This window comes from Ixodes scapularis, unplaced genomic scaffold, assembly GCF_016920785.2.
Source record: "Ixodes scapularis isolate PalLabHiFi unplaced genomic scaffold, ASM1692078v2 PGA_scaffold9__187_contigs__length_104089568, whole genome shotgun sequence".
NCBI lineage: Eukaryota > Metazoa > Arthropoda > Arachnida > Ixodida > Ixodidae > Ixodes > Ixodes scapularis.
This window is the reverse complement of record NW_024609884.1, coordinates 103458837-103473033: the sequence shown is the minus strand read 5'-3', so window position 1 is coordinate 103473033 and position 14197 is coordinate 103458837.

Sequence of the window (14197 nt, the reverse complement as noted above, 5' to 3'; positions counted from 1 at the left end):
CGCTATCACCGGGAATACAGCCGACGCAACGATGCCAGACAGCCAATGAAACGGCGTAAAAAGTGCGTCGTCAGAGAGCGCGCAGTCTTCGGAGGTTCGCTATCACCGGGACTACAGCCGGCGCAACGATCCTAGTCAGCCATTGGAACGGCGCCAAAAGTGCGTCGGCAGAAAGCGCGCAGACTTCGGAGGTTCGCTATCACCGGGAATACAGCCGCCGCAACGATCCCAGACAGCCAATGAAACGGCGTAAAAAGTGCGTCGTCAGAGAGCGCGCAGTCTTCGGAGGTTCGCTATCACCGGGACTACAGCCGGCGCAACGATCCTAGTCAGCCATTGGAACGGCGCCAAAAGTGCGTCGGCAGAAAGCGCGCAGTCTTCGGAGGTTCGCTATCACCGGGAATACAGCCGACGCAACGATGCCAGACAGCCAATGAAACGGCGTAAAAAGTGCGTCGTCAGAGAGCGCGCAGTCTTCGGAGGTTCGCTATCACCGGGACTACAGCCGGCGCAACGATCCTAGTCAGCCAATGAAACGGCGTAAAAAGTGCGTCGGCAGAAAGCGCGCAGTCTTCGGAGGTTCGCTATCACCGGGAATACAGCCGCCGCAACGATCCCAGTCAGCCAATGAAACGGCGTAAAAAGTGCGTCGTCAGAAAGCGCGCAGTCTTCGGAGGTTCGCTATCACCGGGAATACAGCCGACGCAACGATGCCAGACAGCCAATGAAACGGCGTAAAAAGTGCGTCGTCAGAGAGCGCGCAGTCTTCGGAGGTTCGCTATCACCGGGACTACAGCCGGCGCAACGATCCCAGACAGCCAATGAAATGGCGTAAAAAGTGCGTCGTCAGAGAGCGCGCAGCCTTCAGACGTTCTCTATCACCGGGACTACAGCCGACGCAACGATCCAAGTCAGCCAATGAAACGTCGTAAAAAGCGCGTCGTGAGAGAGCGCGCAGTCTTCGGAGGTTCGCTATCACCGGGACTACAGCCGGCACAAAGATCCCAGTCAGCCAATGAAGCGGCCTAAAAAATGCGTCGTCAGAAAGCGCACAGTCTTCGGAGGTTCGCTATCACCGGGAATACAGCCGACACAACGATCCCAGACAGCCAATGAAACGTCGTAAAAAGTGCGTCGTCAGAGAGCGCGCAGTCTTCGGAGGTTCGCTATCACCGGGACTACAGCCGACGCAACGATCCCAGTCAGCCATTGGAACGGCGCCAAAAGTGCGTCGGCAGAAAGCGCGCAGTCTTCGGAGGTTCGCTATCACCGGGACTACAGCCGGCGCAACGATCCCAGACAGCCAATGAAATGGCGTAAAAAGAGCGTCGTCAGAGAGCGCGCAGCCTTCAGACGTTCTCTATCACCGGGACTACAGCCGACGCAACGATCCAAGTCAGCCAATGAAACGTCGTAAAAAGCGCGTCGTGAGAGAGCGCGCAGTCTTCGGAGGTTCGCTATCACCGGGACTACAGCCGACACAAAGATCCCAGTCAGCCAATGAAACGGCCTAAAAAATGCGTCGTCAGAAAGCGCACAGTCTTCGGAGGTTCGCTATCACCGGGAATACAGCCGACACAACGATCCCAGACAGCCAATGAAACGTCGTAAAAAGTGCGTCGTCAGAGAGCGCGCAGTCTTCGGAGGTTCGCTATCACCGGGAATACAGCCGCCGCAACGATCCCAGTCAGCCAATGAAACGGCGTAAAAAGTGCGTCGTCAGAAAGCGCACAGTCTTCGGAGGTTCGCTATCACCGGGAATACAGCCGACACAACGATCCCAGACAGCCAATGAAACGTCGAAAAAGTGCGTCGTCAGAGAGCGCGCAGTCTTCGGAGGTTCGCTATCACCGGGAATACAGCCGACGCAACGATCCTAGTCAGCCAATGAAACGGCGTAAAAAGTGCGTCGTCAGAGAGCGCGCACTCTTCGGAGGTTCGCTATCACCGGGACTACAGCCGGCGCAACGATCCCAGACAGCCAATGAAATGGCGTAAAAAGAGCGTCGTCAGAGAGCGCGCAGTCTTCAGACGTTCTCTATCACCGGGACTACAGCCGACGCAACGATCCCAGTCAGCCAATGAAACGTCGTAAAAAGCGCGTCGTGAGAGAGCGCGCAGTCTTCGGAGGTTCGCTATCACCAAGGGACTACAGCCGACACAAAGATCCCAGTCAGCCAATGAAACGGCCTAAAAAGTGGTCGTCAGAAAGCGCACAGTCTTCGGAGGTTCGCTATTACCGGGAATACAGCCGACACAACGATCCCAGACAGCCAATGAAACGTCGTAAAAAGTGCGTCGTCAGAGAGCGCGCAGTCTTCGGAGGTTCGCTATCACCGGGAATACAGCCGCCGCAACGATCCCAGTCAGCCAATGAAACGGCGTAAAAAGTGCGTCGTCAGAAAGCGCACAGTCTTCGGAGGTTCGCTATCACCGGGAATACAGCCGACGCAACGATGCCAGACAGCCAATGAAACAGCGTAAAAAGTGCGTCGTCAGAGAGCGTGCAGTCTTCGGAGGTTCGCTATCACCGAGAATACAGCCGACACAACGATCCCAGTCAGCCAATGAAACGTCGTAGAACGCGCGTCGTCAGAGAGCGCGCATTCTTCGGAGGTTCGCTATCACCGGGACTACAGCCGGCGCAACGATCCCAGACAGCCAATGAAATGGCGTAAAAAGAGCGTCGTCAGAGAGCGCGCAGTCTTCAGACGTTCTCTATCACCGGGACAACAGCCGACGCAACGATCCCAGCCAGCCAATGAAACGTCGTAAAAAGCGCGTCGTCAGAGAGCGCGCAGTCCTCGGAGGTTCGCTATCACCGGGAATACAGTCGACACAACGATCCGAGTCAGCCATAGGAACGGCGTAAAAAGTGCGTCGTCAGTGAGCGCGCAGTCTTCGGAGGTTCGCTATCACCGGGACTACAGCCGACGCAACGATCCCAGTCAGCCACTGAAACTGCGTAAAAAGTGCGTCGTCAGAGACTGCGCAGTCTTCGGAGGTTCGCTATCACCGGGACTACAGCCGACGCAACGATCCCAGTCAGCCAATGAAACATCGTAAAAAGCGCGTCGTCAGAGAGCGCGCAGTCTTTGGAGGTTCGCTCTCACCGGGACTACACCGACGCAACGATCCCAGACAGCCAATGAAATGGCGTAAAAAGTGCGTCGTCAGAGAGCGCGCAGTCCTCGGAGGTTCGCTATCACCGGGAATACAGTCGACACAACGATCCGAGTCAGCCATAGGAACGGCGTAAAAAGTGCGTCGTCAGTGAGCGCGCAGTCTTCGGAGGTTCGCTATCACCGGGACTACAGCCGACGCAACGATCCCAGTCAGCCACTGAAACTGCGTAAAAAGTGCGTCGTCAGAGACTGCGCAGTCTTCGGAGGTTCGCTATCACCGGGACTACAGCCGACGCAACGATCCCAGTCAGCCAATGAAACATCGTAAAAAGCGCGTCGTCAGAGAGCGCTCAGTCTTTGGAGGTTCGCTATCACCGGGACTACACCGACGCAACGATCCCAGACAGCCAATGAAATGGCGTAAAAAGTGCGTCGTCAGAGAGCGCGCAGTCTTCGGAGGTTCGCTATCACCGGGACTACAGCCGACGCAACGATCCCAGTCAGCCAATGAAACGTCGTAAAAAGCGCGTCGTCAGAGAGCGTGCAGTCTTCGGAGGTTCGCTATCACCGGGAATAGAGCCGACACAACGATCCGAGTCAGCCATTGGAACGGCGTAAAAAGTGCGTCGTCAGTGAGCGCGCAGTCTTCGGAGGTTCGCTATCACCGGGACTACAGCCGACGCAACGATCCCAGTCAGCCACTGAAACTGCGTAAAAAGTGCGTCGTCAGAGACTGCGCAGTCTTCGGAGGTTCGCTATCACCGGGACTACAGCCGACGCAACGATCCCAGTCAGCCAATGAAACGTCGTAAAAAGCGCGTCGTCAGAGAGCGTGCAGTCTTCGGAGGTTCGCTATCACCGGGAATAGAGCCGACACAACGATCCGAGTCAGCCATAGGAACGGCGTAAAAAGTGCGTCGTCAGTGAGCGCGCAGTCTTCGGAGGTTCGCTATCACCGGGACTACAGCCGACGCAACGATCCCAGTCAGCCACTGAAACTGCGTAAAAAGTGCGTCGTCAGAGACTGCGCAGTCTTCGGAGGTTCGCTATCACCGGGACTACAGCCGACGCAACGATCCCAGTCAGCCAATGAAACGTCGTAAAAATATCGTCGTCAGAGAGCGCGCAGTCTTAGGAGGTTCGCTATAACCGGGACTACAGCCGACGCAACGATCCCAGTCAGCCAATGAAACGGCGTAAAAAGTGCGTCGTCAGAGAGCGCGCAGTCTTCGGAGGTTCGCTATCACCGGGAATAGAGCCGACACAACGATCCGAGTCAGCCATAGGAACGGCGTAAAAAGTGCGTCGTCAGTGAGCGCGCAGTCTTCGGAGGTTCGCTATCACCGGGACTGCAGCCGACGCAACGATCCCAGTCAGCCACTGAAACTGCGTAAAAAGTGCGTCGTCAGAGACTGCGCAGTCTTCGGAGGTTCGCTATCACCGGGACTACAGCCGACGCAACGATCCCAGTCAGCCAATGAAACGTCGTAAAAAGCGCGTCGTCAGAGAGCGTGCAGTCTTCGGAGGTTCGCTATCACCGGGACTACAGCCGACGCAACGATCCCAGTCAGCCAATGAAACGTCGTAAAAAGCGCGTCGTCAGAGAGCGTGCAGTCTTCGGAGGTTCGCTATCACCGGGAATAGAGCCGACACAACGATCCGAGTCAGCCATAGGAACGGCGAAAAAAATGCGTCGTCAGTGAGCGCGCAGTCTTCGGAGGTTCGCTATCACCGGGACTACAGCCGACGCAACGATCCCAGTCAGCCACTGAAACTGCGTAAAAAGTGCGTCGTCAGAGACTGCGCAGTCTTCGGAGGTTCGCTATCACCGGGACTACAGCCGACGCAACGATCCCAGTCAGCCAATGAAACGTCGTAAAAATATCGTCGTCAGAGAGCGCGCAGTCTTAGGAGGTTCGCTATAACCGGGACTACAGCCGACGCAACGATCCCAGTCAGCCAATGAAACGGCGTAAAAAGTGCGTCGTCAGAGAGCGCGCAGTCCTCGGAGATTCGCTATCACCGGGAATACAGTCGACACAACGATCCGAGTCAGCCATAGGAACGGCGTAAAAAGTGCGTCGTCAGTGAGCGCGCAGTCTTCGGAGGTTCGCTATCACCGGGACTACAGCCGACGCAACGATCCCAGTCAGCCAATGAAACGTCGTAAAAAGTGCGTCGTCAGAGACTGCGCAGTCTTCGGAGGTTCGCTATCACCGGGACTACAGCCGACGCAACGATCCCAGTCAGCCAATGAAACGTCGTAAAAATATCGTCGTCAGAGAGCGCGCAGTCTTAGGAGGTTCGCTATAACCGGGACTACAGCCGACGCAACGATCCCAGTCAGCCAATGAAACGGCGTAAAAAGTGCGTCGTCAGAGAGCGCGCAGTCCTCGGAGGTTCGCTATCACCGGGAATACAGTCGACACAACGATCCGAGTCAGCCATAGGAACGGCGTAAAAAGTGCGTCGTCAGTGAGCGCGCAGTCTTCGGAGGTTCGCTATCACCGGGACTACAGCCGACGCAACGATCCCAGTCAGCCACTGAAACTGCGTAAAAAGTGCGTCGTCAGAGACTGCGCAGTCTTCGGAGGTTCGCTATCACCGGGACTACAGCCGACGCAACGATCCCAGACAGCCAATGAAATGGCGTAAAAAGTGCGTCGTCAGAGAGCGCGCAGTCTACGGAGGTTCGCTATCACCGGGACTACAGCCGACGCAACGATCCCAGTCAGCCAATGAAACGTCGTAAAAAGCGCGTCGTCAGAGAGCGTGCAGTCTTCGGAGGTTCGCTATCACCGGGAATAGAGCCGACACAACGATCCGAGTCAGCCATAGGAACGGCGTAAAAAGTGTGTCGTCAGTGAGCGCGCAGTCTTCGGAGGTTCGCTATCACCGGGACTACAGCCGACGCAACGATCCCAGTCAGCCACTGAAACTGCGTAAAAAGTGCGACGTCAGAGACTGCGCAGTCTTCGGAGGTTCGCTATCACCGGGACTACAGCCGACGCAACGATCCCAGTCAGCCAATGAAACGTCGCAAAAAGCGCGTCGTCAGAGAGCGTGCAGTCTTCGGAGGTTCGCTATCACCGGGAATAGAGCCGACACAACGATCCGAGTCAGCCATAGGAACGGCGTAAAAAGTGCGTCGTCAGTGAGCGCGCAGTCTTCGGAGGTTCGCTATCACCGGGACTACAGCCGACGCAACGATCCCAGTCAGCCACTGAAACTGCGTAAAAAGTGCGTCGTCAGTGAGCGCGCAGTCTTCGGAGGTTCGCTATCACCGGTACTACAGCCGACGCAACGATCCCAGTCAGCCAATGAAACGTCGTAAAAATATCGTCGTCAGAGAGCGCGCAGTCTTAGGAGCTTCGCTATAACCGGGACTACAGCCGACGCAACGATCCCAGACAGCCAATGAAATGGCGTAAAAAGTGCGTCGTCAGAGAGCGCGCAGTCCTCGGAGGTTCGCTATCACCGGGAATACAGTCGACACAACGATCCGAGTCAGCCATAGGAACGGCGTAAAAAGTGCGTCGTCAGTGAGCGCGCAGTCTTCGGAGGTTCGCTATCACCGGGACTACAGCCGACGCAACGATCCCAGTCAGCCACTGAAACTGCGTAAAAAGTGCGTCGTCAGAGACTGCGCAGTCTTCGGAGGTTCGCTATCACCGGGACTACAGCCGACGCAACGATCCCAGTCAGCCAATGAAACGTCGTAAAAAGCGCGTCGTCAGAGAGCGTGCAGTCTTCGGAGGTTCGCTATCACCGGGAATAGAGCCGACACAACGATCCGAGTCAGCCATTGGAACGGCGCAAAAAGTGCGTCGGCAGAAAGCCCGCAGTTTTCGGAGGTTCGCTATCACCGGGAACACAGCCGACACAACGATCCCAGTCACCCAATGAAACGTCGTAGAACGCGCGCCGTCAGAGAGCGCGCAGTCTTCGTAGGTTCGCTATCACCGGGACTACACCGACGCAACGATCCCAGACAGCCAATGAAATGGCGTAAAAAGTGCGTCGTCAGAGAGCGCGCAGTCTTCGGAGGTTCGCTATCAACGGGACTACAGCCGACGCAACGATCCCAGTCAGCCAATGAAACATCGTAAAAAGCGCGTCGTCAGAGAGCGCGCAGTCTTCGGAGGTTCGCTATCACCGGGACTACACCGACGCAACGATCCCAGACAGCCAATGAAATGGCGTAAAAAGTGCGTCGTCAGAGAGCGCGCAGTCTTCGGAGGTTCGCTATCACCGGGACTACAGCCGACGCAACGATCCCAGTCAGCCAATGAAACGTCGTAAAAAGCGCATCGTCAGAGAGCGTGCAGTCTTCGGAGGTTCGCTATCACCGGGAATAGAGCCGACACAACGATCCGAGTCAGCCATTGGAACGGCGCCAAAAGTGCGTCGGCAGAAAGCCCGCAGTTTTCGGAGGTTCGCTATCACCGGGAACACAGCCGACACAACGATCCCAGTCACCCAATGAAACGTCGTAGAACGCGCGCCGTCAGAGAGCGCGCAGTCTTCGTAGGTTCGCTATCACCGGGACTACACCGACGCAACGATCCCAGACAGCCAATGAAATGGCGTAAAAAGTGCGTCGTCAGAGAGCGTGCAGTCTTCGGAGGTTCGCTGTCACCGGGACTACAGCCGACGCAACGATCCCAGTCAGCCAATGAAACATCGTAAAAAGCGCGTCGTCAGAGAGCGCGCAGTCTTCGGAGGTTCGCTATCACCGGGACTACACCGACGCAACGATCCCAGACAGCCAATGAAATGGCGTAAAAAGTGCGTCGTCAGAGAGCGCGCAGTCTTCGTAGGTTCGCTATCACCGGGACTACACCCACGCAACGATCCCAGTCAGCCAATGAAACGTCGTAAAAAGCGCGTCGTCAGAGAGCGTGCAGTCTTCGGAGGTTCGCTATCACCGGGAATAGAGCCGACACAACGATCCGAGTCAGCCATTGGAACGGCGCCAAAAGTGCGTCGGCAGAAAGCCCGCAGTTTTCGGAGGTTCGCTATCACCGGGAACACAGCCGACACAACGATCCCAGTCACCCAATGAAACGTCGTAGAACGCGCGCCGTCAGAGAGCGCGCAGTCTTCGGAGGTTCGCTATCACCGGGACTACACCGACGCAACGATCCCAGACAGCCAATGAAATGGCGTAAAAAGTGCGTCGTCAGAGAGCGTGCAGTCTTCGGAGGTTCGCTGTCACCGGGACTACAGCCGACGCAACGATCCCAGTCAGCCAATGAAACATCGTAAAAAGCGCGTCGTCAGAGAGCGCGCAGTCTTCGGAGGTTCGCTATCACCGGGACTACACCGACGCAACGATCCCAGACAGCCAATGAAATGGCGTAAAAAGTGCGTCGTCAGAGAGCGCGCAGTCTTCGTAGGTTCGCTATCACCGGGACTACACCCACGCAACGATCCCAGTCAGCCAATGAAACGTCGTAAAAAGCGCGTCGTCAGAGAGCGTGCAGTCTTCGGAGGTTCGCTATCACCGGGAATAGAGCCGACACAACGATCCGAGTCAGCCATTGGAACGGCGCCAAAAGTGCGTCGGCAGAAAGCCCGCAGTTTTCGGAGGTTCGCTATCACCGGGAACACAGCCGACACAACGATCCCAGTCACCCAATGAAACGTCGTAGAACGCGCGCCGTCAGAGAGCGCGCAGTCTTCGGAGGTTCGCTATCACCGGGACTACACCGACGCAACGATCCCAGACAGCCAATGAAATGGCGTAAAAAGTGCGTCGTCAGAGAGCGCGCAGTCTTCGGAGGTTCGCTATCACCGGGACTACAGCCGACGCAACGATCCCAGTCAGCCAATGAAACGTCGTAAAAAGCGCGTCGTCAGAGAGCGTGCAGTCTTCGGAGGTTCGCTATCACCGGGAATAGAGCCGACACAACGATCCGAGTCAGCCAATGAAACGTCGTAAAAAGCGCGTCGTCAAACAGCGCGCTGTCTTCGGAGGTTCGCTATCACCGGGACTACAGCCGACGCAACGATCCCAGTCAGCCAATGAAACATCGTAGAACGCGCGCCGTCAGAGAGCGCGCAGTCTTCGTAGGTTCGCTATCACCGGGACTACACCGACGCAACGATCCCAGACAGCCAATGAAATGGCGTAAAAAGGGCGTCGTCAGAGAGCGTGCAGTCTTCGGAGGTTCGCTATCACCGGGACTACAGCCGACGCAACGATCCCAGTCAGCCAATGAAACATCGTAAAAAGCGCGTCGGCAGAGAGCGCGCAGTCTTCGGAGGTTCGCTATCACCGGGACTACACCGACGCAACGATCCCAGACAGCCAATGAAATGGCGTAAAAAGTGCGTCGTCAGAGAGCGCGCAGTCTTCGTAGGTTCGCTATCACCGGGACTACACCGACGCAACGATCCCAGTCAGCCAATGAAACGTCGTAAAAAGCGCGTCGTCAGAGAGCGTGCAGTCTTCGGAGGTTCGCTATCACCGGGAATAGAGCCGACACAACGATCCGAGTCAGCCAATGAAACGTCGTAAAATGCGCGTCGTCAAACAGCGCGCTGTCTTCGGAGGTTCGCTTGACCCGGACTACAGCCGACGCAACGATCCCAGTCAGCCAATGAAACGTCGTAGAACGTGCGCCGTCAGAGAGCGCGCAGTCTTCGGAGGTTCGCTATCACCGGGACTACAGCCGACGCAACGATCTCAGACAGCCAATGAAATGGCGTAAAAAGTGCGTCGTCAGAGAGCGCGCAGTCTTCGGAGGTTCGCTATCACCGGGACTACAGCCGACGCAACGATCCCTGTCAGCCAATGAAACGTCGTAAAAAGCGCGTCGTCAGAGAGCGCGCAGTCTTCGGAGGTTCGCTATCACCGGTACTACAGCCGACACAACGATTCCAGTCAGCCAATGAAACGTCGTAAAAAGCGCGTCGTCAAACAGCGCGCTGTCTTCGGAGGTTCGCTATCACCGGGACTACAGCCGACGCAACGATCCCAGTCAGCCAATGAAACGGCGTAAAAAGTGCGTCGTCAGACAGCGCGCAGTCTTCGGAGGTTCGCTATCACCGGGACTACAGCCGACGCAACGATCCCAGTCAGCCAATGAAACATCGTAAAAAGCACGTCGTCAGAGAGCGCGCAGTCTTCGGAGGTTCGCTATCACCGCGAATACAGCCGACACAACGATTCCAGTCAGCCAATGAAACGTCGTAAAAAGCGCGTCGTCAAAGAGCGCGCTGTCTTCGGAGGTTCGCTATCACCGGGACTACAGCCGACACAACGATCCGAGTCAGCCAATGAAACATCGTAAAAAGCACGTCGTCAGAGAGCGCGCAGTCTTCGGAGGTTCGCTATCACCGGGACTACAGCCGACACAACGATTCCAGTCAGCCAATGAAACGTCGTAAAAAGCGCGTCGTCAAAGAGCGCGCTGTCTTCGGAGGTTCGCTATCACCGGGACTACAGCCGACGCAACGATCCCAGTCAGCCAATGAAACATCGTAAAAAGCACGTCGTCAGAGAGCGCGCAGTCTTCGGAGGTTCGCTATCACCGCGAATACAGCCGACACAACGATTCCAGTCAGCCAATGAAACGTCGTAAAAAGCGCGTCGTCAAAGAGCGCGCAGTCTTCGGAGGTTCGCTATCACCGCGAATACAGCCGACACAACGATCCCTGTCAGCCAATGAAACGTCGTAAAAAGCGCGTCGTCAGAGAGCGCGCAGTCTTCGGAGGTTCGCTATCACCGGTACTACAGCCGACACAACGATTCCAGTCAGCCAATGAAACGTCGTAAAAAGCGCGTCGTCAAACAGCGCGCTGTCTTCGGAGGTTCGCTATCACCGGGACTACAGCCGACGCAACGATCCCAGTCAGCCAATGAAACGGCGTAAAAAGTGCGTCGTCAGACAGCGCGCAGTCTTCGGAGGTTCGCTATCACCGGGACTACAGCCGACGCAACGATCCCAGTCAGCCAATGAAACATCGTAAAAAGCGCGTCGTCAGAGAGCGCGCAGTCTTCGGAGGTTCGCTATCACCGGGAATACAGCCGACACAACGATTCCAGTCAGCCAATGAAACGTCGTAAAAAGCGCGTCGAGCGCGCAGTGTTCGGAGGTTCGCTATCACCGGGACCACAGCAGACGCAACGATCCGAGTCAGCCATAGGAACGGCGTAAAAAGTGCGTCGTCAGAGAGCACGCAGTCTTCGGAAGTTCGCTATCACCGGGACTACAGCCGACGCAACGATCCCAGTCAGCCAATGAAACGGCGTAAAAAGTGCGTCGTCAGAGAGCGCGCAGTCTTCGGAGGTTCGCTATCACCGGGAATACAGCCGACACAACGATTCCAGTCAGCCAATGAAACGTCGTAAAAAGCGCGTCGTCAAAGAGCGCGCTGTCTTCGGAGGTTCGCTATCACCGGGACTACAGCCGACGCAACGATCCCAGTCAGCCAATGAAACGGCGTAAAAAGTGCGTCGTCAGAGAGCGCGCAGTCTTCGGAGGTTCGCTATCACCGGGACTACAGCCGACACAACGATCCGAGTCAGCCATAGGAACGGCGTAAAAAGTGCGTCGTCAGAGAGCACGCAGTCTTCGGAAGTTCGCTATCACCGGGACTACAGCCGACGCAACGATCCCAATCAGCCAATGAAACGGCGTAAAATGTGCGTCGTCAGAGAGCGCGCTGTCTTCGGAGGTTCGCTATGACCGGGACTACAGCCGACGCAACGATCCCAGTCAGCCAATGAAACGGCGTAAAAAGCGCGTCGTCAGAGAGCGCGCTGTCTTCGGAGGTTCGCTATGACCGGGACTACAGCCGACGCAACGATCCCAGTCAGCCAATGAAACGGCGTAAAAAGTGCGTCGTCAGAGAGCGCGCAGTCTTCGGAGGTTCGCTATGACCGGGACTACAGCCGACACAACGATTCCAGTCAGCCAATGAAACGTCGTAAAAAGTGCGTCGTCAGAGAGCGAGCAGTCTTCGGAGGTTCGCTATGACCGGGACTACAGCCGACACAACGATTCCAGTCAGCCAATGAAACGTCGTAAAAAGCGCGTCGTCAGAGAGCGCGCTGTCTTCGGAGGTTCACTATCACCGGGACTACAGCCGACACAACGATTCCAGTCAGCCAATGAAACGTCGTAAAAAGTGCGTCGTCAGAGAGCGCACAGTCTTCGGAGGTTCGCTATCACCGGGACTACAGCCGACACAACGATCCGAGTCAGCCATAGGAACGGCGTAAAAAGTGCGTCGTCAGAGAGCCCGCAGTCTTCGGAAGTTCGCTATCACCGGGACTACAGCCGACACAACGATCCGAGTCAGCCAATGAAACGGCGTAAAAAGCGCGTCGTCAGAGAGCGCGCTGTCTTCGGAGGTTCGCTATGACCGGGACTACAGCCGACGCAACGATCCCAGTCAGCCAATGAAACGGCGTAAAAAGTGCGTCGTCAGAGAGCACGCAGTCTTCGGAGGTTCGCTATGACCGGGACTACAGCCGACACAACGATTCCAGTCAGCCAATGAAACGTCGTAAAAAGTGCGTCGTCAGAGAGCGCGCAGTCTTCGGAGGTTCGCTATGACCGGGACTACAGCCGACACAACGATTCCAGTCAGCCAATGAAACGTCGTAAAAAGTGCGTCGTCAGAGAGCGCGCAGTCTTCGGAGGTTCGCTATCACCGAGAATACAGCCGACACAACGATTCCAGTCAGCCAATGAAACGTCGTAAAAAGCGCGTCGTCAAAGAGCGCGCTGTCTTCGGAGGTTCGCTATCACCGGGACTACAGCCGACGCAACGATCCCAGTCAGCCAATGAAACGGCGTAAAAAGTGCGTCGTCAGAGAGCGCGCAGTCTTCGGAGGTTCGCTATCACCGGGACTACAGCCGACACAACGATCCGAGTCAGCCATAGGAACGGCGTAAAAAGTGCGTCGTCAGAGAGCCCGCAGTCTTCGGAAGTTCGCTATCACCGGGACTACAGCCGACGCAACGATCCCAATCAGCCAATGAAACGGCGTAAAAAGTGCGTCGTCAGAGAGCGCGCTGTCTTCGGAGGTTCGCTATGACCGGGACTACAGCCGACGCAACGATCCCAGTCAGCCAATGAAACGGCGTAAAAAGTGCGTCGTCAGAGAGCGCGCAGTCTTCGGAAGTTCGCTATCACCGGGACTACAGCCGACGCAACGATCCCAATCAGCCAATGAAACGGCGTAAAAAGTGCGTCGTCAGAGAGCCCGCAGTCTTCGGAAGTTCGCTATCACCGGGACTACAGCCGAAGCAACGATCCCAATCAGCCAATGAAACGGCGTAAAAAGTGCGTCGTCAGAGAGCCCGCAGTCTTCGGAAGTTCGCTATGACCGGGACTACAGCCGACGCAACGATCCCAATCAGCCAATGAAATGGCGTAAAAAGTGCGTCGTCAGAGAGCGCGCAGTCTTCGGAAGTTCGCTATCACCGGGACTACAGCCGACGCAACGATCCCAATCAGCCAATGAAACGGCGTAAAAAGTGCGTCGTCAGAGAGCGCGCAGTCTTCGGAAGCTCGCTATCACCGGGACTACAGCCGACGCAACGATCCCAATCAGCCAATGAAACGGCGTAAAAAGTGCGTCGTCAGAGAGCCCGCAGTCTTCGGAAGTTCGCTATCACCGGGACTACAGCCGACGCAACGATCCCAATCAGCCAATGAAACGGCGTAAAAAGTGCGTCGTCAGAGAGCCCGCAGTCTTCGGAAGTTCGCTATCACCGGGACTACAGCCGACGCAACGATCCCAAGCAGCCAATGAAACGGCGTAAAAAGTGCGTCGTCAGAGAGCGCGCAGTCTTCGGAAGTTCGCTATCACCGGGACTACAGCCGACGCAACGATCCCAATCAGCCAATGAAACGGCGTAAAAAGTGCGTCGTCAGAGAGCCCGCAGTCTTCGGAAGTTCGCTATGACCGGGACTACAGCCGACGCAACGATCCCAATCAGCCAATGAAACGGCGTAAAAAGTGCGTCGTCAGAGAGCCCGCAGTCTTCGGAAGTTCGCTATCACCGGGACTACAGCCGACGCAACGATCCCAATCAGCCAATGAAACGGCG